General features: G+C 35.8%; 1 long non-coding RNA gene across 13 annotated transcripts; it reads left to right on the forward strand.

Annotated features, from left to right (window-relative positions):
- Positions 1-8,589: 8,589 nt before the first annotated feature.
- Positions 8,590-21,689, forward strand: LOC149240266 (uncharacterized). Of its 13 annotated transcripts, none has more exons than XR_016246493.1 (16): positions 8,590-8,930; positions 10,165-11,519; positions 11,653-11,738; positions 11,862-12,223; positions 13,581-13,722; positions 13,876-13,975; positions 14,106-14,231; positions 14,429-14,543; positions 14,693-14,864; positions 14,974-15,059; positions 15,186-15,595; positions 18,049-18,495; positions 18,598-18,890; positions 19,003-19,282; positions 19,936-20,247; positions 20,450-21,689. It is a non-coding gene; the product is annotated as an uncharacterized LOC149240266 (long non-coding RNA). The 13 variants fall into 13 exon arrangements; XR_016246495.1 differs by having other exon boundaries at positions 14,106-14,162; XR_016246496.1 differs by having other exon boundaries at positions 14,106-14,162; positions 14,735-14,864.
- Positions 21,690-22,352: the final 663 nt, after the last annotated feature.

The following is a 22,352-nucleotide window of genomic DNA, read 5'->3' on the forward strand; positions in this document are numbered from 1 at the left end:
TTTTGGGTTGAAGATAAGATTCTAGGGTTTGTTAGTATTCTAGGGAAAAAGATGAACCCTAGCATAACATAAAGAGGGGATAGAATCTGATCTAGGGTTTGAACTTTAGAAGCCCTAGAATGACCTCTTGATTGCATCTAAACCCTAAAAATCTTAGCGTCCTGTTTTGGTATTGCATACTTTGCTTGGGGTGCTTGTCAATAAATATTGCCGTTACTAGAAGTAAAGATGGATGGGCTGAACCTTTGTTCTAAGAAACATGATGGAAGAAGGAATTTGTATAACTATGGATGTTTGGATCTCAGCAAGGTGAAGAATAGGGCAAAGAATGCCTCCACCAGCGCAGTCAAGAAGAAAAACATTATTACAAGATGCATCGTTTAAGGGACGACATCATAAATGCATACGATAGAAACAAGAGCTCATGACATCATCATAATAAGCTTGAAAGATAGCTGAAGTAAAGGTCTATGGCAGTCATCAATATAAGGAATTAGCTCTTGGTAACCTCATTTGAAGCATAAGTAGTATTTATGGGTGAAAGAGAGTCATCTAATAGGAAGCTCATCATACATCATTAGGAAGGAGCATCTACAAGATGATGATAATCAGGATCCTCTACTAGAATATTCATTGGAAGGTTCATCTCTTGAAAGATGTCTCCCTAAGAATTCCACTTTGGATGGGATTCATTGTTTGAAAAATGATGGTATGATGACAAAGGAATGCAACATGTAGAGATGATTGAAGCAAGGATAGGAAGCTGCTGAAGGAAGTCTAGATGACCAAAGAAGAAAAGAGGTATGTATGCATATGTTTAATGAGTTAAGTCATGTCATTATATAGTTGCAGATAGTAAGGATGCATGCTCTATCACATGAGCATGATCAAGGGAAAATGATCTCTTTCGTTAAAAGGATGTATGAAGGCATGGTTCACATATTAACTAGATGAAATCAACATAATATGTCCTCATATGGAATATGAGGTGGTTGACAAAGATGAAGGAACTATGATTGGAAGTTCTTGGGAAGCAATGTGTGAATAAAGAAAGGAAGAGATCATGAAAGATGCAACTATGGAGAAGGCAATCAACATCCAATGACTAAAATATTTGACTATGATATCTCCATGGGAAAGATATGAAGACCCTGATGAAGTCTGGAAAAGAAGGAGACCCTTGACATTATATATCTTGGAGATGTGTCAAATATATGTGCGGGATGTTAATATTGCAAGCAAACAGATGTCATGATGAAAGGCCATCATAAAAGGTAACTTTGATTTAATGTCCATTTTGATTTTTGAAAAACATCTGGTTGGGTTGATACAGGGCTACTGAAAGAGAGTTGTAGATGTTACCTACAACTAAGCACTCATGTGGTTGGATGAAAGATCCTAGAGGGAACATGACGTGGAAAAGGTAGTTGTATAAAGAAAAAGCCAGATGGGGACTAGAAGATCACTTTCCAACAGAAAGAGGGATGACATGACCAATGTGGCTTGTGAAGGAAAGTGATGGATGGTTGATGCCCTACAAAGATGAAGGCTCCATAATATTAAAGATGAAATTCATGACATTGAATGGAGGAGCGCTACAAGCAGCTGAAGGTCCCATGATCTCCACCAATGAATAAAGAGTTGCTGCTAGAAACGGGTCCTTAGTTAAGAGGGAGCTTGGAAGCCAGTTTCTAAATTGGTAGAAACTTGGAAGCCAGGCCCTAAGCTAAGAGGGAGCTTGGGCACATTCCTTTTATAGGAATGGGTATAACTTCCCTAGTTGAGAAGGGAGAGATAGACACATCATTCTTATCTTCGCTTGGGAAGAAAGAATGGAGGATTGGGTAAGAATCTGGCATTTGATACTCTTTGAGGATGTGGTAGGGCATCCAAGATAAGAGTAGTCGTAGAAGAATGATATTCTTTGAGGACTGGGAATCCAAGATAAGAATAGTCTTGGTGGAACACACCTTGAGAACCCGGGTGAGGTATGTTCCAAGAGGGACAATGATGAAAGTGTGTAAATCATTGGTCTCGCCAATATTGTGCTCTGATCTTGTGGAGAGATAGAGCTATTAGTCGAGGCCTTGTTATGTGACAATGTCGGATGATATGATGCTATACAAATGGGTTACCAATCAGACTCTTCTTATGAGAATTCTTTAGATTGAGAATTGTTCAAAAGTGTACTTAGGTTCGGTCTTCATAATGACATATATAAATGTGATTTTATGTAATTGATGCAAAGAAAAATAAAATTATTTTTGTAATGCTAGTCTCATGAAAGGAATTTTATTTTTAGTGATGGCTCCCATTGTGAGCCTTTAGGATTGGTCATAAAGTCAAAGAGAGTCAATGTCATGTATGAAGGACCCTTCTTGGGCATGTTGCATTTTGTATGAGTCATTAGATAAATATAAATAGTCCTCCAAGACCAAGCAAAGTCTCCTACAAGTCGGCTTCGAAGGATAATAATATCTTCATAAAAGGACACATCGGTTCACCACATGTCATGTTGGCCATTTAACATGGGCGACAATTATAAATAGGGTAGCTCGACCCTATTTCATAGATAGAATTTCAAAGACAATTTGGTCAAGGTCTGAAGCCAAAAAAAGAAAGTGCGAGGTTAATCAAGAAGGCAACCTATCACCAAGAGAAGGAAGGGAGAACATAACTGAGGTTATTTCTGATCTGTTTTGGGTGGATACTCTTCACACGTGCAAGGTATAGGGACTGCAGAAGAAGACGAGTTATTACAGGTCAGCCACAGAGAAAGTTAGGGTGATACTCAAGCTGTATTACCATAATAGAAGCCTCCATCTAGAGCGAAGGAATTCAGAACATATAACCGAGTTAAGAGCTGAAGCTAAGTCTGAAATATTACAGGCCTGTTTCAAGAAGTCGAGAAAGGAATTTGAGATCTGAAGGGAATCCGAGAAAGGAATCTGAGTTCTGAAGGAAGCCGAGAATTGCAGGAAGCCGAAGTCTAAGGAGCAACCAAGAAGGAAAGAAACCAACAGTTTGTCAATCATTGACTCAAGGAAGGAAAGGGTCAAGCTTAGAAGCTTTGTGTCTTGGTCTTGGAGAGGCAAATAGGTCAAGGGTCTTGGTCTTGGTATTCGTCAATTGGAATCTCTATAAGAAGAAGAATTTGTTCGGGTTTTCCTCTCAAAGAGGGAGAGGTTTTGCCCTGGCTGATAGCCTATATTTTGTGTCTCTTGTCTCTTTATGGTTTATGCATTGGTCGCTGTTTAATGAAGAAGAACACTAATAACCTAAGTAAAAGAAGATCCTAATCTAAAGAAGTAAAAAGCACTCACAATCAGTTACTAAAAGAAGAGAAATCACTTAATTGCTATGCCCTAGATTTTTCAACATGGTATAAGAGCTAAGGTGACTAAGTCAAGGAAGGGCATCTCATCAAGGGAAACTCAAGGATCAAATCTCAAGGAAGGCATCAAAGCAAAGATCATCTTGAAGTCAAAGGAAGCATGATAACCCTAGATCAAAGAAGTCTACAAAGTAGTATTGGGATCATCATCAAGAGGGAGAAGGACAAAACCTACATCTACTCAAGTTAAAGTGTTTTGAAGACTATTCATCCAAAGGAAGCTGGGAAAGGCAATGTCATATCACTGTCTGTGGGATCAATGATTATTCTTGAAGAAAACTACCTTCATCAAGGAGAAGCTTTCTATCCTCTATATCATCATCAACAACAACAAGGAAGTAGCAAGAAGGAACATCCTATCAAGTAAGTATATTTATGTCCACATCCGACTTTGTCAAAATGTCTTTTTGCAAGGAAAGCAACAAATTGGTTGGGGCTTCAAACTATCTTGCATGGAAGAAAAGGACAAATTTGAATCTCATTGAAAATGAGGTTATGGAACATGTCAAAGGTTCTATCACTAAACCAAGAAAGGAAGGTGCTCAAGCTCTTGCCAAATGTATGAAAGGGGAAGTTAGGGCTCAAAGGATTCTCATAGAATCCATCAAAGATCCCCTCATCCCATATGTATCTAAATTCGAAACTTCAAAAGATATCTATGACAAATTGGTAGAGTAACGGGAAAGCAATTTTCTTTCTCGTGAATACATTAATACAATGTTCCACCAAGGTTCCGGGACGAGGAAGCGAGGATACGCGGGAGCGACCTGTGCAGATAAACATCTGCACATCTCTTGCAGCTGTCACCAAGTCTGATATCCACTGAATCTTGCCAATGTCCTTCAGTGCATTATTGAGTGCATGCACACAACAAGGAGTCCAAAAAATATGTTGATACCTGCTTTGAATCAATAACCCAACTGATCTACAAACTGCTGCTGCATCTGTCACAACCTGCACCACACTATCAGGCCCAACATCCTCTATAGCTTCTCGAAGAAGCTCAAATTGGAAAGATGCATCCTTGTGCTTTCCAGAACAGTCAACAACTTTAAGAAAGAATGGACCTTCTGAAGATGTCACTATGATGTTGATTAGTGGGCGTTTTCGGATGTCAATCCATCCATCCATAACAATAGAGCAACCAAACCTCAACCATGTTTGTCTCATTCTCTCTTTTTGCACATTAATTTTGGACACTTGTTTATCTAAAATTGTTGTTCGTAGCTTATGTTCTTTGGGTGGTACATATGAAGGCCCTATTCTTGCAATTGCTTGGACCATTTCCTTGTAATAAGGAGAACGAACAACATGGAAGGGAATTCCATTGGCAAAAGGAAATTTGCCAATTGCATCATCTGTGTCATCTCGATCTAGAATGTTGTACATCCCAGACACTGTAGCACCCATTGCACAAGAATGAGATGCACCAGTAGAAACCTTTGTCTTTTTGGATGAAGCACTGGATGGAGGAATATTTGTGGATGGATCAACATGTCTGCTAGAAAACAATCCTTTTCCAGTGGTTGCCCTTTCTGCCCTCCAAAGTTGCTCTCTTTGAGCTGAATTCAGGTTCTTTGAGGGACACATATTGACTCCTTTACCTGTAATAGCCAAAATGTGTTGCCTCACCTTGGTATAGCTGCCAGCAAAGTGATGCCCACAAATATTGTAGACCCAATCACGTGAGCCACCACCAACTTTTGGATTTTTTTTCGGCAGTCTGGTTGCATAGATTAGAAGTGGTTTTAGAGGATTAAATGCCTCCCTTTGCAAAATTTTCCAGTTTTCTTGGTGGGCCTCCAGAATTTACACCATGCAAAGGCCTATTCTGATTTCTAGTTCCTGCCCTCCCATGACTACTTACAATTTCTATTTTTTTTTTGTAAAACAGTAAATTTTATTTTATTTTTCTAACTATTCGAATTTCAAACTTTCAGTGTTGTTGACTGTGTAAAACACTAAAATGATTTTAGCATTTTACACAGTCAACAACACTCTGAAATTCGAAAATTAAAAATAAAATGAAAATAATGAAATTTTAACATTTATTCACTGTTTCAGTGTTTTACAAAAAAAATTAAGAAAAAAATAAAAAAAATACAGTGACAAACAACCTACAGCCTAAGCTAACAGGTAATAATAATTTTTTTATTTTTTTAATTTACAAATAAAATAAAAAAAATACAGTGAGGTTGTAACTTGTTAGCCGCACTCACTGTGGTGATTTTGGAACAACGACTATGAAGTTATGAATAGCGGCACGATGCAGGCTTCAACTCCAGCAAAGATGGCGGCAGTGGGCACAGTGCGGGCTTCGAACTCCAGCAGTGATGGCGGCACGGTGTGGGCTTTGAACTCCAGCAGAGATGGCGGAAGTGGGCACGGTGCGGGCTTCGAAGTCCAGCACGAATGGTGGAAGTGGGCACAGTGCGGGCTTCAAATTTTAGTAGAGATGGAGGCACGGTGCAGGCACAATGGAACAACAACACGGTGCGACTGGTCACTAAATTGAAGGGCTCGTTTGATGGTAGACGGCTACGGCGACTCTCAATGGTTTGACATCCAACAACAATGAAACATAAATATAAACCTAAACCGGCGGAACCTGAATCATATTATATAACTAATATTTTAATTTTATCATTTATCATTTTTTGGAGTGGAAACGACCTCAGCTGTCCTCGATTTGTGGATTCGTCCCCTTTTTTCAGGAAATGACCTCTCTGGAGACTCCTTGCGTACCTTGTTTTTTGGGAGCATGGGGAAACAACCCCATGTCATCCCCAAGTCCCCAGAGCACGGGGGAACTCCGATACTTGACCCTTAGGTAGGGGGACGTGACCCCGTGGAACACTGCATTAATATTAGGCATTCTATCAAATTCATCGACCTTAAGGCAAGACACATTTTGGAAGGTCAAACCTCTTTTTAAGGTTTCTCAATTATTTTAAATATTAAAGTTTGTCATCCCAGTTTGAAGCAAACATGAAAAATTGATACATGTTTAATTTTCTAAATTCCTATTTATTTTCAATTAACAAGTCACCATTCTCATTATTTTTAGCACATTGATGTCAACATTTTTAGCAGGGGATGGAGTGGTATTATTTTCACCACATTGATATTAACATATTTTTTTAGAAGTCGGATGGAGATCAGAGTAGACTGAATTTATAAAACATTATAAAGCATTCAAGAAGATATTAACTAATATCTATATAATTTTTTTGGTTTGTGGGCTCAACTTTCACATTTTTAAGTCTTTTTTTTGGTTCAATTTAGTATATTGTTGGGGATGCATATTGTGATCAGTCCAAATGTTGTATTTAATACAACTTTTTGATGATTAGTTATATGGAATTCCTTGTGTAGACTATTGCGACTGCATTTATGTTCCTTTCTGGTAAGGTAGAAGAAACTTATGTGCTTCCTTGAGATGTCACAATGCTGGCTTTCGGCAAAAGAGGAACCCAACTGCTACTGAATGTAGTAGAGAAAAGGTATGGTTTAGAACAGTGTAGAACTTAAAGTTGCAGCATGTTTTGCCTCTTTTTGCTAATGAACTTCAAGGAGCTAACATTTTGGATGTATTTTATGGATTCAATGTTTGTGTAGCATTTTCAGTTGTATTTATGCAATATGCTTTATGATATTTAAATCTGGTTTTCTAGAGTGCTATGGATAACAGAAATTGGCGGTACTAATGGCATAGTAGGTTCTTCTTTCCACACTGGCCTTCGCTTTTATCGCGCAACATCCATAAAAATATCTTGTTTCTGCATTCAAGAGTTTTAATGTTGCAGAAAATTCTTTAGCACAAGTAACATGGAATTTTGTAAATAATGGGTAAGTGTTCTAGTCTCTTATCCTTGTTCTTCAATATTTTATGCTTTTTGGATTGCATGTAGCTCTAGATTTTCAACAAGATTAGAAAATTGCTTTGTGTTATAGGGATTACAACTCTCTACCTCCAGTGCAGGCCTTGACATATCACTGTTGGAGCTATCTCTCTTGCAGTTAAGTTTTTGAAGGTTAAACAACCAATAGATGGAGAGAGGCCTTGGTGGGGGGATTTTGATGCGACTCCTCACCAGCGTGAGGGTCTGTGATATAATTTGGTGTTTTTGCAGATTGTTTAGATTTATAATATGCTCAAACTTTGCATAATGTCATCATATCTAAAAATGTTCTTTGATTGCGCATACACAGTAATTGTTGTTAGGTGAGATATATCTAGAAATAGGGGATTGGCTATTGTAAGTGATTTGTCAATTTGTGACATGTAGGCATCTACCCACTACAATTGTTAATTTCTGTGCTAATTTTTGTGCAACCGAATGCTGAATCTATATGAAGAAACCAATTCAACATCCATTCAAAATGACATCAACTCTCCTCAACGTGTAGATAATAAATTAAACTCTCATATAAGAATATTATACAAGTTTAGTTGTGTGAAAAGACCATATATGAAGAAACCAATTTAACATCCACTTCAAATGACTTCAAGTCTCCTCATGGTGTGGATAATAAATTAAACTCTTCATATAAGAATATTATACAAGTTTAGTTGTGTGAAAAGACCATATCAAAAGCGATTATTGCAGTAAACACCCACCATTTATGTAATAGAACTATTTTTCCACCCCGAGTTTGATGATATCGCAGGTTAAACACCAAATATAAGTCCATGTAATGTCAAGGCTGCAGGTGATACTATGCTTGGGCATGTAAATCAAGGTTTACCAATTCCAATATCTGTTACAAACTGATAAAAAAATAGCACATTTGAAACAATAAAGGACTCACCTCAGCTATTGAGAGTGAACTAACATCAATGGTAAGTTCAGGTAAAAGGAGAAATATGGATATACAAGAGCATTTTGTCAATACAAATTCTGGTCTTATTTGTGTTCATTTAAATTAGGGCATCTTAATTTATTTGTTGTTTATTTAAATATTGATTGCAATGAAATGTAGGGAAAGTGACATGGAGGATTATTGATGAAACAATTGAATATCTATTTGAGAAACACTATATTATAGTGGAGAGGTAAAAATCCTCTTTTGGTGCAAAATCCATGCTATCTGCTATGAAATCCTCATGTTGGTCTTTGTTTTATATTTTTCATAAGATTTTATGGTTTCTATTTAATACTCTTCTATTTTTTTGATGTGCAGGATGCCCTTGATTGGGTATGGAATTTTTTTGGGATTACAGAGAAGTGTCTACTATTTCTCTTTCTTTGTTTTTTTTATTATTTTCAATTTTTTTGCTATTTATGTTTGTATCTTTTGCTATTGCTTGTTGTTCCTTTGTTTTTTTTTTTGACATTTGTGAGCATGGCCATGCTATTGGATTTTTTTTTGTTTTTTTTGGTTTTTATATATATATATATATATTTTTTTTACCTTTGTTCATTATTTTTATTTTGGGTTCCGTGAGTGGGGAAATTAAGGCAAGCCTTTAACAACACATATTGTGGGTTTAGGGCTGATGAAGATTCAACAGATGTAATGGGCAAAAATGGAGGTATGTATGAGAGAATTCACCAGTTTGTTGCTACATAATTTAATGGTTCCACTTTGTTTTAATTGAACTCTTGCTGCTTCTTATATCATATGTGTTAATGTGAATTTATTATAGGCAATATTGTTTAAGGAAGGTAATTGGAATCTTTAAGCATAAGCAAAATTTGCTTTTCTAATTGAGTAGAGTTTGTATATATGGATGAAATAAAACAAAAGTTTAAATCCATGTTATGACCATACTAGTTTTCATCTACAATTGGAAGGGGTACTAAGCAGTTTGTGATTTTGTAGATATGGATGAAAGAAAACAAAAGTTTAAATCCATGTTATGACCATACTAGTTTTCATCTCCAATTGTTAGGGGTACTAAGTAGTTTGTGAGTTTGTACATATGGATCTAAGAGAACAAAAGTTTAAATCCATGTTATGACCATACTAGTTTTCATCTACAATTGGAAGGGGGTACTAAGCAGTTTGTAGATATGGATGAAAGAAAACAAAAGTTTAAATCCATGTTATGACCATACTAGTTTTCATCTAGGACAAACTATTTAGTACTTTTTTCCTGTTCTTGTCTCGCAATTTGTTTTTCAATTTTTTTTGGGTTTTTTGCAACTCTGTAAAACATGTTTTGCATCATGATTTGTTAACTAGGACATGGCTGAACTATATTTTTGATGGGAAAGCAATTTGTTTTTCTCGTGAATACATTAACTTTAGGCATTCTATCAAACTCATCGACCTTAAGGCAAGACGCATTTTGGAAGGTCAAACCTCTTTTAAAGGTTTCTTCAATTATTTTAAATATTCAAGTTTGTCATCCCAGTTTGAAGCAAACATGAAAAATTGACACATGTTTAATTTTCTAAATTCCTATTTATTTTCAATTCACAAGTCACCATTCTTATTATTTTCAGCACGTTGATGTCAACATTTTTAGGAGGGGATGGAGTGGTATTATTTTCACCACATTGATATTAACATATTTTTTTAGAAGTGGATGGATATCGGAGTAGACTGAATTTATAAAACATTATAAAGCATTCAAGAAGATATTAGCTAATATCTATATAATTCATTTTTGGTTTGTGGGCTAAACTTTCACATTTGTAAGTCTTTGTTTTTTTGTTCAATTTGGTATATTGTTGGGGATGCATATTGTGATCAGTCCAAATGTTGTATCTAATACAAGTTACAACCTTTTGATGATTAGTTATATGTACTTCCTTGTGTAGACTATTGCGACTGCATGTATGTTGCTTTTTGGCAAGGTAGAAGAAACTTATGTGCTTCCTTGAGATGTCACAATGCTGGCGTAGGACATTCAGTAAAAGAGGAACCCAACTGCTGCTGAATCTAGTAGAGAAAAGGTACGGTTTAGAACAGTGTAGAACTTAATGTTTCAGCATGTTTTGTCTTCTTTTGTTAATGAAATTTAAGGAGCTAACATTTTGGATGTATTTTATGGATTCATTGTTTGTGTATCATTCTTAGTTGTGTTTATGCAACTTGCTTTATGATATTTAAATTTGGTTTGCTAGAGTGCTATGGATAACAACAATTGGTGGTACTAATGGCATAGTAGGTGGTTCTTTCCACGCTGGCCTTTGCTTTTATTGCACAACATACATACAAATATCTTGTTTATGCAATCAAGAGTTTTAATGTTGCAGAAAATTCTTTAGCACAAGTAACATGGAATTTTGTGAATAATGGGTGAGTGTTCTAGTCCCTTATCCTTGTTCTTCAATATTTTATGCTTTTTGGATTGCATGTAGCTCTGGATTTTCAACAAGACTAGAAAATTGCTTTATGTGTTATAGGGATTACAACTCTCTACCTCCAGTGCAGGCCTTTACATATCGCTGTTGGAGCTATCTCTCTTGCTGTTAACTTTTTGAAGGTTAAACAACCATTAGATGGAGAGAGGCCTTTGTGGGAGGATTTTGATGTGACTCCTCACCAGCGTGAGGGTTAGCATATTTTCTTTGATATAATTTGGTGTTTTTTCAGATTGTTCAGATTTATAATATGCTCAAACTTTGCATAATGTCATCATATTTAAAAATGTTCTTTGATTGCACATACACAGTAATTGTTGTTAGGCGAGATATATTTGGAAACAGGGGATTGGAAATTGTAAGTGACATGTAGGCATCTACCCACTACAATTGTTAATTTCTGTGCTAATTTTTGTGCAACCGAATGCTGGATCTATATGAACAAACCAATTCAACATCCACTTCAAATGACATCAACTCTCCTCAAGGTGTGGATAATAAATTAAACTCTTCATATAAGAATATTATACAAGTTTAGTTGTGTGAAAAGACCATATCAAAAGCGATTATTGCAGTAAACATCCACCATTTATTTAATAGAGATATTTTCTCCACCTCGAGTTTGATGATATTGCAGGTTAGACACCAAATATAAGTCCATGTAATGTCAAGGCTGCAGGTGATACTATGCTTGGGCATGTAAATCAAGGTTCACCAATTCCAATATCTGTTACAAACTGATAAAAAAATAGCACATTTGAAACAATAAAGGAATCAACTCAGCTACTGAGAGTGAACTAACATCAATGGTAAGTTCAGGTAAAAGGAGAAATATGGATATACAAGAGCATTTTTCAATACAAATTCTGGTCTTATTTGTGACTGTTCATTTAAATTAGAGGCATCTGAATTTATTTAAATATTGAGTGCAATGAAATGTAGGGAAAGTGACATGGAGGATTATTGATGAAACAATTGAAATATCTATTTGAGAAACACTATATTGTAATGGAGAGGTAGTGGTAGAGGTAAGTTCTCTTTTGGTGCAAAATCCATGCTATCCGCTATGAAATCCTCATGTTGGTCTTTGTTTTATATTTTTCATAAGATTTTACAGTCTCTATTTAATACTCTATTTTTTTGATGTGCAGGATGCCCTTGATTGGCTATGGACTTTTTTGGGGGTTACAGAAAATTGTCTACTATTTCTCTTTCTTTGTGTTCTTTGTTATTTTCATTTTTTTTACTATTCCTTGTTGTTCCTTTGTTTTTTTTACAGCTATGGCTGTTATTTTTTTACATTTGTGAGCATGGCCATGCTAAATTGTAGTTTGGAATTTTTTTTTTTTTGCATTTTTTTTTGGTTTATATATATATACTTTTTTTTTGTTAACTTTGTTCATGATTTTTGTTTTGGGTTCCATGAGTGGGGAAATTAAGGCAAGCCTTAAGAAGACATATTGTGGGTTTAGGGCTGATGAAGATTCAACAGATGTAATGGCCAAAGATGGAGGTATGTATAAGAGAATTCACTAGTTTGTTGCTAGATTATTTAATGGTTCCACTTTGTCTTAATTGAAATCTTGCTGCTTCTTATATCATATGTGTTAATGTGAAATATGGGTAAAGGAAGGTAAATGGAATCTTCAGCATAAGCAAAACAAAAGTAGAGTTTGTATATATGGATGAAATAAAACAAAAGTTTAAATCCACGTCATGACCATACTAGTTTTCATCTACAATTGGGAGGGAGGGGGGTTACTAAGCAGTTTGTGAGTTTGTAGATATGCATGAAAGAAAACAAAAGTTTAAATCCATGTTATGACAATACTAGTTTTCACCTACAATTGTTAGGGGTACTAAGCAGTTTGCAAGTTTGTAGATATGGATGAAAGAGAACAAAAGTTTAAATCCTTGTTATTACCATACTAGTTTTCATCTACAATTGGGAGGGGTACTACGCAGTGTGTGAGTTTGTAGATATGGATGAAAGAAAACAAAAGTTTAAATCCATGTTTTCATCTACAATTGTTAGGGGTACTAAGTAGTTTGTGAGTTTGTAGATATGTATGAAAGAGCAGAAGTTTAAATCCATGTTATGACCATAGTAGTTTTCATCTACAATTGGAAGGGGTACTAAGCAGTTTGTAGATATGGATGAGAGAAAACAAAAGTTTAAATCCGTGTTATGACCATGCTAGTTTTCATCTAGGGCAAACAATTTAGTACATTTTTCCTGTTCTTGTCTCGCAATTTGTTTTTCAAATTTTTTGGGTTTTTTGCAACTCTGTAAACTGTGTTTTGCATCATGATCTGTTAACTAGGACATGGCTGAACTATATTTTTGATGGGAAAGCAATTTTTTTTCTCGTGAATACATTCATTTTAGGCATTCTATCAAATTCATCGACCTCAAGGCAAGACACGTTTTGGAATTTCAAACCTCTTTTTATGGTTTAAATATTCAAGTTTGTCATCCCAGTTTGAAGCAAACATGAAAAATTGACACATGTTTAATTTTTCAAAATTCCTATTTATTTTCAATTCACAAGTCACCATTCTTAGTATTTTCAGCACATTGATGTCAACATTTTTAGGAGGGGATGGAGTGGTATTATTTTCACCACATTGATATTAACACATTTTTTTAGAAGTGGATGGAGATCGGAGTAGACTGAATTTATAAAACAGTATAAAGCATTCAAGAAGATATTAGCTAATATCTATATAATTCATTTTTGGTTTGTGGGCTAAACTTTCACATTTGTAAGTCGTTGCTTTTTTGTTCAATTTGGTATATTGTTGGGGATGCATATTGTGATCAGTCCAAATGTTGTATCTAATAAAAGTTACGACCTTTTGATGATTAGTTATATGTACTCCCTTGTGGAAACTATTGCGACTGCATGTATGTTCCTTTCTGGCAAAGTAGTTCGTTGAGATGTCAAAATGCTGGCGTAGGACATTCAGCAAAAGAGGAACCCAACTGCTGCTGAATGTAGTAGAGAAAAGGTACTGTTTAGAACAGTGTAGAACTTAATGTTGCAACACATTTTGTCTTTTTTTGCTAATGAACTTTAAGGAGCTAACATTTTGGATGCATTTTATGGATTCTTCGTTGTGTTTATGCAACTTGCTTTATGATATTTAAATTTGGTTTTCTAGAGTGCTATGGATAACAGCAATTGGTGGTACTAGTGGCATAGTAGGTTCTTCTTCCACACTGGCCTTTGCTTTTATCGCTCAACATACATACAAATATCTTGTGAGTGTTCTAGTCTCTTATTCTTGTTCTTCAATATTTTATGCTTTTTGGATTGCATGTAGCTCTGCATTCTCAACAAGACTAGAAAACCGATTTATGTGTTAGAGGGATTACAGCAATCTACCTCCAGTGCAGGCCTTCACATATCGCTGTTGGAGCTATCTCTCTTGCTGATAAGTTTTTGAAGGTTAGACAACCATTATATGGAGAGAGGGCTTTGTGGGGGATTTTGATGTGACTCCTCACCAGCGTGAGGGTTAGCTTATTTTCTTTTGATATAATTTGCTGTTTCTGCAGATTGTTCAGATTTATAATATGCTCAAACTTTGCATAATGTCATCATATATAAAAGTGTTCTTTGATTGCGCATACACAGTAATTGTTGTTAGGCGAGATATATTTGGAAATAGGGGCTTGGAAATTGTAAGTGACTTGTCAATTTGTGACATGTAGGCATCTACCCACTACAATTGTTAATTTCTGTGCTAATTTTTGTGCAACCGAATGCTGGATCTATATGAACAAACCAATTCAACGTCCACTTCAAATGACATCAACTCTCCTCAAGGTGTGGATAATAAATTAAACTCTTCATATAAGAATATTATACAAGTTTAGTTGTGTGAAAAGACCATATCAAAAGCGATTATTGCAGTAAACATCCACCATTTATTTAATAGAGATATTTTCTCCACCTCGAGTTTGATGATATTGCAGGTTAGACACCAAATGTAAGTCCATGTAATGTCAAGGCTGCAGGTGATACTATGCTTGGGCATGTAAATCAAGGTTCACCAATTCCAATATCTGTTACAAACTGATAAAAAAATAGCACATTTGAAACAATAAAGGACTCAACTCAGCTACTGAGAGTGAACTAAAATGAATGGTAAGTTCAGGTAAAAGGAGAAATATGGATATACAAGAGCATTTTGTCAATACAAATTCTGGTCTTATATGTGTTCATTTAAATTAAAGGCATCTGAACTTATTTGCAGGGAAAGTGACATGGAGGATTATTGATGAAACAATTGAAATATCTATTTGAGAAACACTATATTATAGTGGAGAAGTAGTGGTAGAGGTAAGTTCTCTTTTGGTGCAAAATCCATGCTATCTGCTATGAAATCCTCATGTTGGTCTTTGTTTTATATTTTTCATAAGATTTTATGGTCTCTATTTAATACTATTCTATTTTTTTGATGTGCAGGATGCCCTTGAGTGCCCTTGATTGGCTATGGATTTTTTTTGGGATTACAGAGAAGTGTCTACTATTTCTCTTTCTTTGTTTTTTTTTTATTATTTTCAAATTTTTTTGCTATTTTTGTTTGTATCTTTTGCTATTGCTTGTTCCTTTGTTTTTTATTTTATTTTACAGCTATGGCTGTTATTTTTTTACATTTGTGAGCATGGCCATGCTAAATTGTAGTTTGGATTTTTGTTTTTCATTTTTTTTTGGTTTATATATATATATATATATATATATATATTTTTTTTAATCTTTGTTCATGATTTTTGTTTTGGGTTTCGTGAGTGGGGAAATTAAGGCAAGCCTTAACAACACATATTGTGGGTTTAGGGCTGATGAAGATTCAACAGATGTAATGGGCAAAGATGGAGGTATGTATGAGAGAATTCACTAGTTTGTTGCTACATAATTTAATTGTTCTACTTTGTTTTAATTGAACTCTTGCTGCTTCTTATATCATATGTGTTAATGTGAATTTATTATAGGCAATATAGGTAAAGGAAGGTAATTGGAATCTTTAAGCACAAGCAAAACTTGCTTTTCTAATTGATTAGAGTTTGTATATATGGATGAAATAAAACAAAAGTTTAAATCCATGTCATGACCATACTAGTTTTCATCTACAATTGGGAGGGGTACTAAGCAATTTGTGAGTTTGTAGATATGGATGAAAGAAACAAAAGTCATCTACAATTGGGAGGGGTACTAAGCAATTTGTGAGTTTGTAGATATGGATGAAAGAAAACAAAAGTTTAAATCCGTGTTGTGACCATACTGTTTTCCTCCACAATTGTTAGGGGTATGAAGCAGTTTGTGAGTTTGTAGATATAGATGAAAGAGAACAAAAGTTTAAATCCATGTTATGACCATACTAGTTTTCATCTACAATTGGGAGGGGTACTAAGCAGTTTGTGAGTTTGTAGATATGGATGAAAGAGACAAAGTTTAAATCTATGTTCTGACCATACTAGTTTTCATCTACAATTGACAGGGGTACTAGCAGTTTGTGAGTTTGTAGATATGGATGAAAGAGAACAAAAGTTTGAGTCCATGTTATGACCATACTAGTTTTCATCTACAATTGGAAGGGGTACTAAGCAGTTTGTAGATATGGATGAAAGAAAACAAAAGGTTAAATCCATGTTATGGCCATACTAGTTTTCATCCACAATTGGGAGGGGTACTAACTTCTAAACAGTTTGTCTCAATAGAGAGTGGGTTTCTTACGTGTATTCCAATCTCAACATTTTCATTACAACATGACACGTTTTTCTTCTCAGCTCCATAATATCTACAACTTTCTATATGGTTGCTTCATGTTTTTAGGAAGGAGCCAAGAGCATCATGGACTTCTTACATCATTCTATCATAGAGAAATGCACGTTTGACAGAAATTTACCATGGCTAGGCAATATAACGAACATAAAAAAATTGGCCTCCTAAAAGGCTAGGAAAGAGTGCATTCAACTTTGGTACATGTAGGGTTTATGGAGGGGTCTGGTTTCAACCTCACGCCAACAGCTCCCTTTAGCCTTATCCTACATTTAGTTTTCTGCCATTCTTCAATCAACTTTAGTTGGGCCTTAATTCACACACTAACCTATTTGGAGACGAAGCCTCATGCCTCATTCTAAATACATGTTTTTGCCATTCTTCAATCAACTCTAGTTGGGCCTTAACTCCACACACTTAGTTTTCTGCCATTCTTCAATCAACTTGTTGGGGCGTAATTCACACACTAACCTATTTTGAGACGAAGCCTCATGCCTCATTCTAAATACATGTTTTTGCCATTTTTCAATCAACTTTCGTTGGGCCTTAACTCCACACACTAACATAGAAAACCTAGCCTCATAAAACCTAGGAACATAGACCAGCTAAAACTAAATAGGGTTTTGATAGACTCCTATGAAGAAGTGGTCCAAACAGGCCAAAGAAACCTTCTTCAGCATATATTTTGTTCCCCCAAGGACAATGGACTCAAGTGGGTCTTATTAGCAAACAATGGCCGATCTTGAAGGAAACCAAATGGAAACCAAATGCTAATTGTTTTTATTCTAAAGGGAATTAAGTTATTAACCAAAAAGTTTTTTGAGAGTGGTGCCCTTATGCTTGCTCGTTGTCTTTCTTACGATATTAGGCTTGAAGGGAATTTAGATTCCTTAAAAACTTCAGTACTCCATCATATCATCACATGCACATAGAAAAAATGCATTTCCCCAATGTCATATAATGCTCTAGTCTATTGTAAACCGAACAAAATATTTGATGCCCTTCTGATTTACTTCTATAAGAAAGACATTGATTTCTATTATATGAATGCTTCCCATGTTTTTTTTTAAGAATGTTCATTTTAATTATATGCTCCAATTCACTATGTTATATCACCAATTGGTGAAATATGAGAATCCAAATATGATTTTCAAGGACATGGGAGCTTTTATAAGAACTAAATGGAAAGCATTGACCATAGAAAAGAAATCATGTGAAGAGAAACAAGATGAAAAGAAAGCACACACTGGTGGTAAACTATGGAACTGTGAAGACTTTATTCACTATGTTCTATATTTTTACATTAGGTTTCAAGGGCTCGCAAAGGGCTCGCAAATTAGACTTTTGAAGATTTTGGGGCTACATAAACACGAGACTATAGAACTGAAGCTTCTCTAAAACTAACAGAAACACAGGTCCACATTTAAGCTTTTGGAACAATATATGTGCTTTCTCTTCCTGTAAAGACTTAAAAACATAAATGAATATTGTCATTTGATGCAATTATTTTTGAAAATAGAAATGAATTATTGTTATATCTTGCCATGTGTAGGATGAGGATTTGTTCTTGTAGCAACCAATGCTTTGTCCAAACTTTTATTGCTTGGAGGCTTGGGGCCTTGGTTCCTTGGACCGTAAATGTTCCACTGCATGCAGTTCGGGCAGGAGATCAAAGACAGGGATGCTACGTACCGCACCTCTTGCCATTATTGGTCACCCTCCCCATATACCATTGCTATCTTTAGCCCTGTCCATTTATCATACTCATTGTGCCTTTGTATCTCTGGATTCATTGAAGCAGCAATAAAGGGCAACCTGACAAGCGAATTGAAACATGTTAAATGTATGACCTCTTCCGTTTCGGTGCTGATCTAACTATACTGGGAAATCTAAGCCCCAGGTTTTGCCTCAATTTTGTATGGCAGCAAGCATTTGTGACTCTTATTTTGGTTGCTAAGCTTTGTACATTTCAGAAGTTATTTTTATCCATGATACCAAGGTTTGTGCTAAGCTAGCCCACTTGTTTATTTTTATACCATTGTTAGTTTGTTTGCTTTCATATATTTATGTTTCTGAGTTTTCACTTATTCATGGTGCACAGGCTGTCAACAATTTGACGGGAATGGAGTTGCAGAGAGTTGTGCCAGGGCAGCATGGAAACTTTGACAAAATGGAGACCTGTAGAAAAACAACAGTCAATGATTTTCTACAATCAACGAGGCAAAGTAAGATAAGTGGTAGGAACAAGAGTCGGGATGGTGCAGTAAAACGACCACTGCAAGGCCATGAGCGAGATTGTGCCTCAAGAAGGAAGAAATAAATTTGCAGTGAACATGAAATACATAGATTGGATGCTAAATACACAAGTTTCTGTTAGCATATCTACATTCAAAGGCAGTAATTACAGACCTATTTTTGTATGGTGACATTTTTTATTTGTTTATGGTCAGTTTAATTCTTTTCATATATTTATTTTTCCAAGTTTGTGCTTGTTCATTGTGCACAGGTTGTTGCTATTAGGCAATTTGATTGGAATAGAGGGCAAGGAAACAGAGAATTGTGCCAGGACATCATGGAAATGCATGGGAACTTTGACAAACTCAAGACTTGAAAATGACAATCAATGATGCAAATTAAGATGAGTGGTAGGAAGAAGAGTTGGGACTGTGCAGTAAACCGTCACTGCAAGTCCTCGCAAATTAGACTTTTGAAGAGGGCCATGGAAACATGAGACTATAGCCCTGAAGGCTGAAGCTTCTCTAAAACTAACAGAAGCACAAGCAAAGGTCAACATTTAAGCTTTTGGAACAATATATGTGCTTTATGTTCCTGTTAAGATATAAAAATATATTGTCATTTTTGAAAAGAGAAATGAATTATTGTTATATCTTGCCATGTGTAGGACCAGGCTTTGTTCTTGTCCTAACCAATGCTTTGTCCAAACTTTAATTGCTTTGCAGGCTTTGGGCCTTAGTTCCTTATATCTTGTTCCTTTGACCGTAAATGTTCCACTGCCTGCATGTCAGGCAGGAGATCAAAGACAGGGATACTACCTACTTCACCTCTCCCCATCATTGGTCACCCTCCCCATATACCATTGCTATCTTTAGCCCCGTCTATTGGTCATACTCACTCTACCTTTGTATTTCTGGATTCATTGAATTGATACTAAAGGGCAACCTGACAAGCAAATTGAACCATGTTGAACGTATGACCTCTTCAATTTCGGGCTGATCTAACTATATCTGGGATTCTAAGCCCCCAAGTTTGCCTCAATTTTGTGTGTGGTTGCTAAGCTTTGTACTTTTCAGAAGTTATATTTATCCATGATACTAAGGTTTGTGGTAAGCTATCCCACTTTTTTATATTTTTACCCTTGTTAGTTTAATTGCTTTTATATATTTATGTTTGTAAATTTGTGCGTATTCATTGTGTACAGGCTGTCAACAACTTGACGGGAATGGAGTTGCAGAGAGTTGTACCAGGGCAGCGTGGAAACTTTGGAAACTTTGACAAACTCGATACCTGTAGAAAAAAAACCAACAATGATGCAAACTAAGATAAGTGGTGGGAAGAGGAGTTAGGATGGTGCAGTAAAACCATCACTGGACATGATCAAGGTTGATCCTCAAGAAAGAAGAAAGAAAATTTGCAGTGAACTTGAATTACACATGCTAAAAGGGCTGAGAGGAAAAAATGGATTGGATGCTAAATACAAATAAAGCTTTTGCTAGCATATCTCCATTCAAAGGTAGTAATTACAAACCTATTTTTCTATGGTGACATTTTTTATTTGTTTAGGATTTTTTGGTTGGCTGACCCTCGAGGATTTGAACATTGTTTACATAATACTTCTATGGCGATAGGCAATTGATCTGACCTATTGTTTATGGTTAGTTTAGTTCTTTTCATATATTTATTTTTCCAAGTTTGTGCTTATTCATTATGCACAGGCTGTTGCTATTAAGCAACTTGATGGGAATGGAGGGCAAGGAAACACAGAGAATTGTTCCAGAGCAGCATGGAAATGGATTGGAACTTTGACAAACTCAAGACTTGTAGAAAAACAACAATCAATGATGGGAATGGAGGGCAAGGGAACACAGAATTGTTCCAAAGCAGCATGTTGCTTAATGGGAATGGAGGGCAAGGAAACACAAAGAATTGTTCCAGAGCAGCATGGAATGGATTGGAACTTCGACAAACTCAAGACTAGTAGAAAAACAACAATCAATGATGGGAATGGAGGGCAAGGGAACACAGAGAATTGTTCCAAAGCAGCATGGGAATGGATGGGAACTTTGACAGACTCAAGACTTGTAGTAAAACAACTATCAATGATGCAAATTAAGATAAGTGGTAGGAAGAGGAGTTGGGACGGTGCAGTAAACTGTCACTGCAAGGCCATGATCAAGGTCGAGCCTCAAGAAAGAAAAAGCCATGATTAAGGTTGATCCTCAAGAAAGAAAATTTGCTCTGAAGCATGAAATACACCGATAGACTGACTAAAATGTTGGGAGGAAAAGTCTCCGTTATCTTATTATCTCCATTCAAAAGTAATACTTGGTAAATGTTGTCTGCCACAATAGTCCAGACTCCAAAACACTAATATAGGCGTGAATTAAGCAAAGGAGCTTTAAAAAGATGGCATAGATGTCTTTTTGGGCTGTTCTTAGAAATCGAAGGACATCATAGTACAGGGTTATCATCAATCACAAACTCTGGGGATTCTCAGTCTTCACATCCCTCATTCAGTTCTAGTGGCATCATCATATTCAGGTCTAATGATATAACTTAAGTCAGAAATCGAAGGACATCAGGTCTAATGATTCAACTTAAGTCAGAAATCGAAGGACATCATAGCAATGTTTTTTGGGCTGTTCCTATCAAATCAGATTTGCAAGCCCATGTCATTGCAAGCCCACTTCAGAAATTGAAGGACATAGCAGAAGTTTATTATCAATCACAAACAAACTCTGAGAATCCTCATCGTCTTCCCATCTCTCATTCGATTCTAGTGGCATCAACATATTCAAGTGTAACAATTCTTATTCAAGTCTAACAGTTCTTGGATCCAATGTTTAGCCTGTAAATACAATATTGCCCCCCAATAGACTGGTTTTCTTTCCCAATTAGTTTTTATGTTGGACAGCAATTTGGATATTGTAAATTGCACCATAAACCACATATTTATTTTGGGCCCAGCACTGTGTACCCTTTGTGATAATACAAGTAATGTTCCTGTACTTTGAAATTAGTTTCTATACTGGTCAGCAATTTGGATATTATAAATTGCACCATAAACCACATATTTATGTTGGGCCCGGCACTGTGCCCTTCGTGCTACCCTTTGTGCTAATACAAATGTTGGAACTTGGGCCCAGGACTGTTTGCCCTTTGTGCTAATACAAGTAATGTTCCTGTACTTCAAAATCAGTTTCTATGCTGGTCAGCAATTTAGATATTGTAAATTGCACCATAAACCATATATTTATGTTGGGCCCAGCACTGTGTGCCCTTCGTGCTAACACAAATATAGCAAATAATGTTTCTGTACTTCAAAATTAATACATTGAGCAAATAATGTTTCTGTACTTCAAAATTAATACATTGAGCAAATAATGTTTCTGTACTTTAAAATTAATACATTGTGCCATAAATGAACCGAGTATCTTCATAACTAGCTCTCAATAATAGCCCTACAGTGGACTTCTTTAACAGTTCTACATGTCTATATTTTATGGAATTTGAAGTTTTGGTTCAAAGAGTGTCATGATTTTTCCCACTTAACTTAAAAATCAATTTAGTGCAAAATTATATATATTTCAAGGTTGAGCTGCAAACCTGACAGTGTCT

This window comes from Pinus tabuliformis, chromosome 8 (genome assembly GCF_031772625.1).
Source record: "Pinus tabuliformis cultivar Carrire ecotype Pingquan chromosome 8, CPIR1, whole genome shotgun sequence".
Lineage (NCBI taxonomy): Eukaryota > Viridiplantae > Streptophyta > Pinopsida > Pinales > Pinaceae > Pinus > Pinus tabuliformis.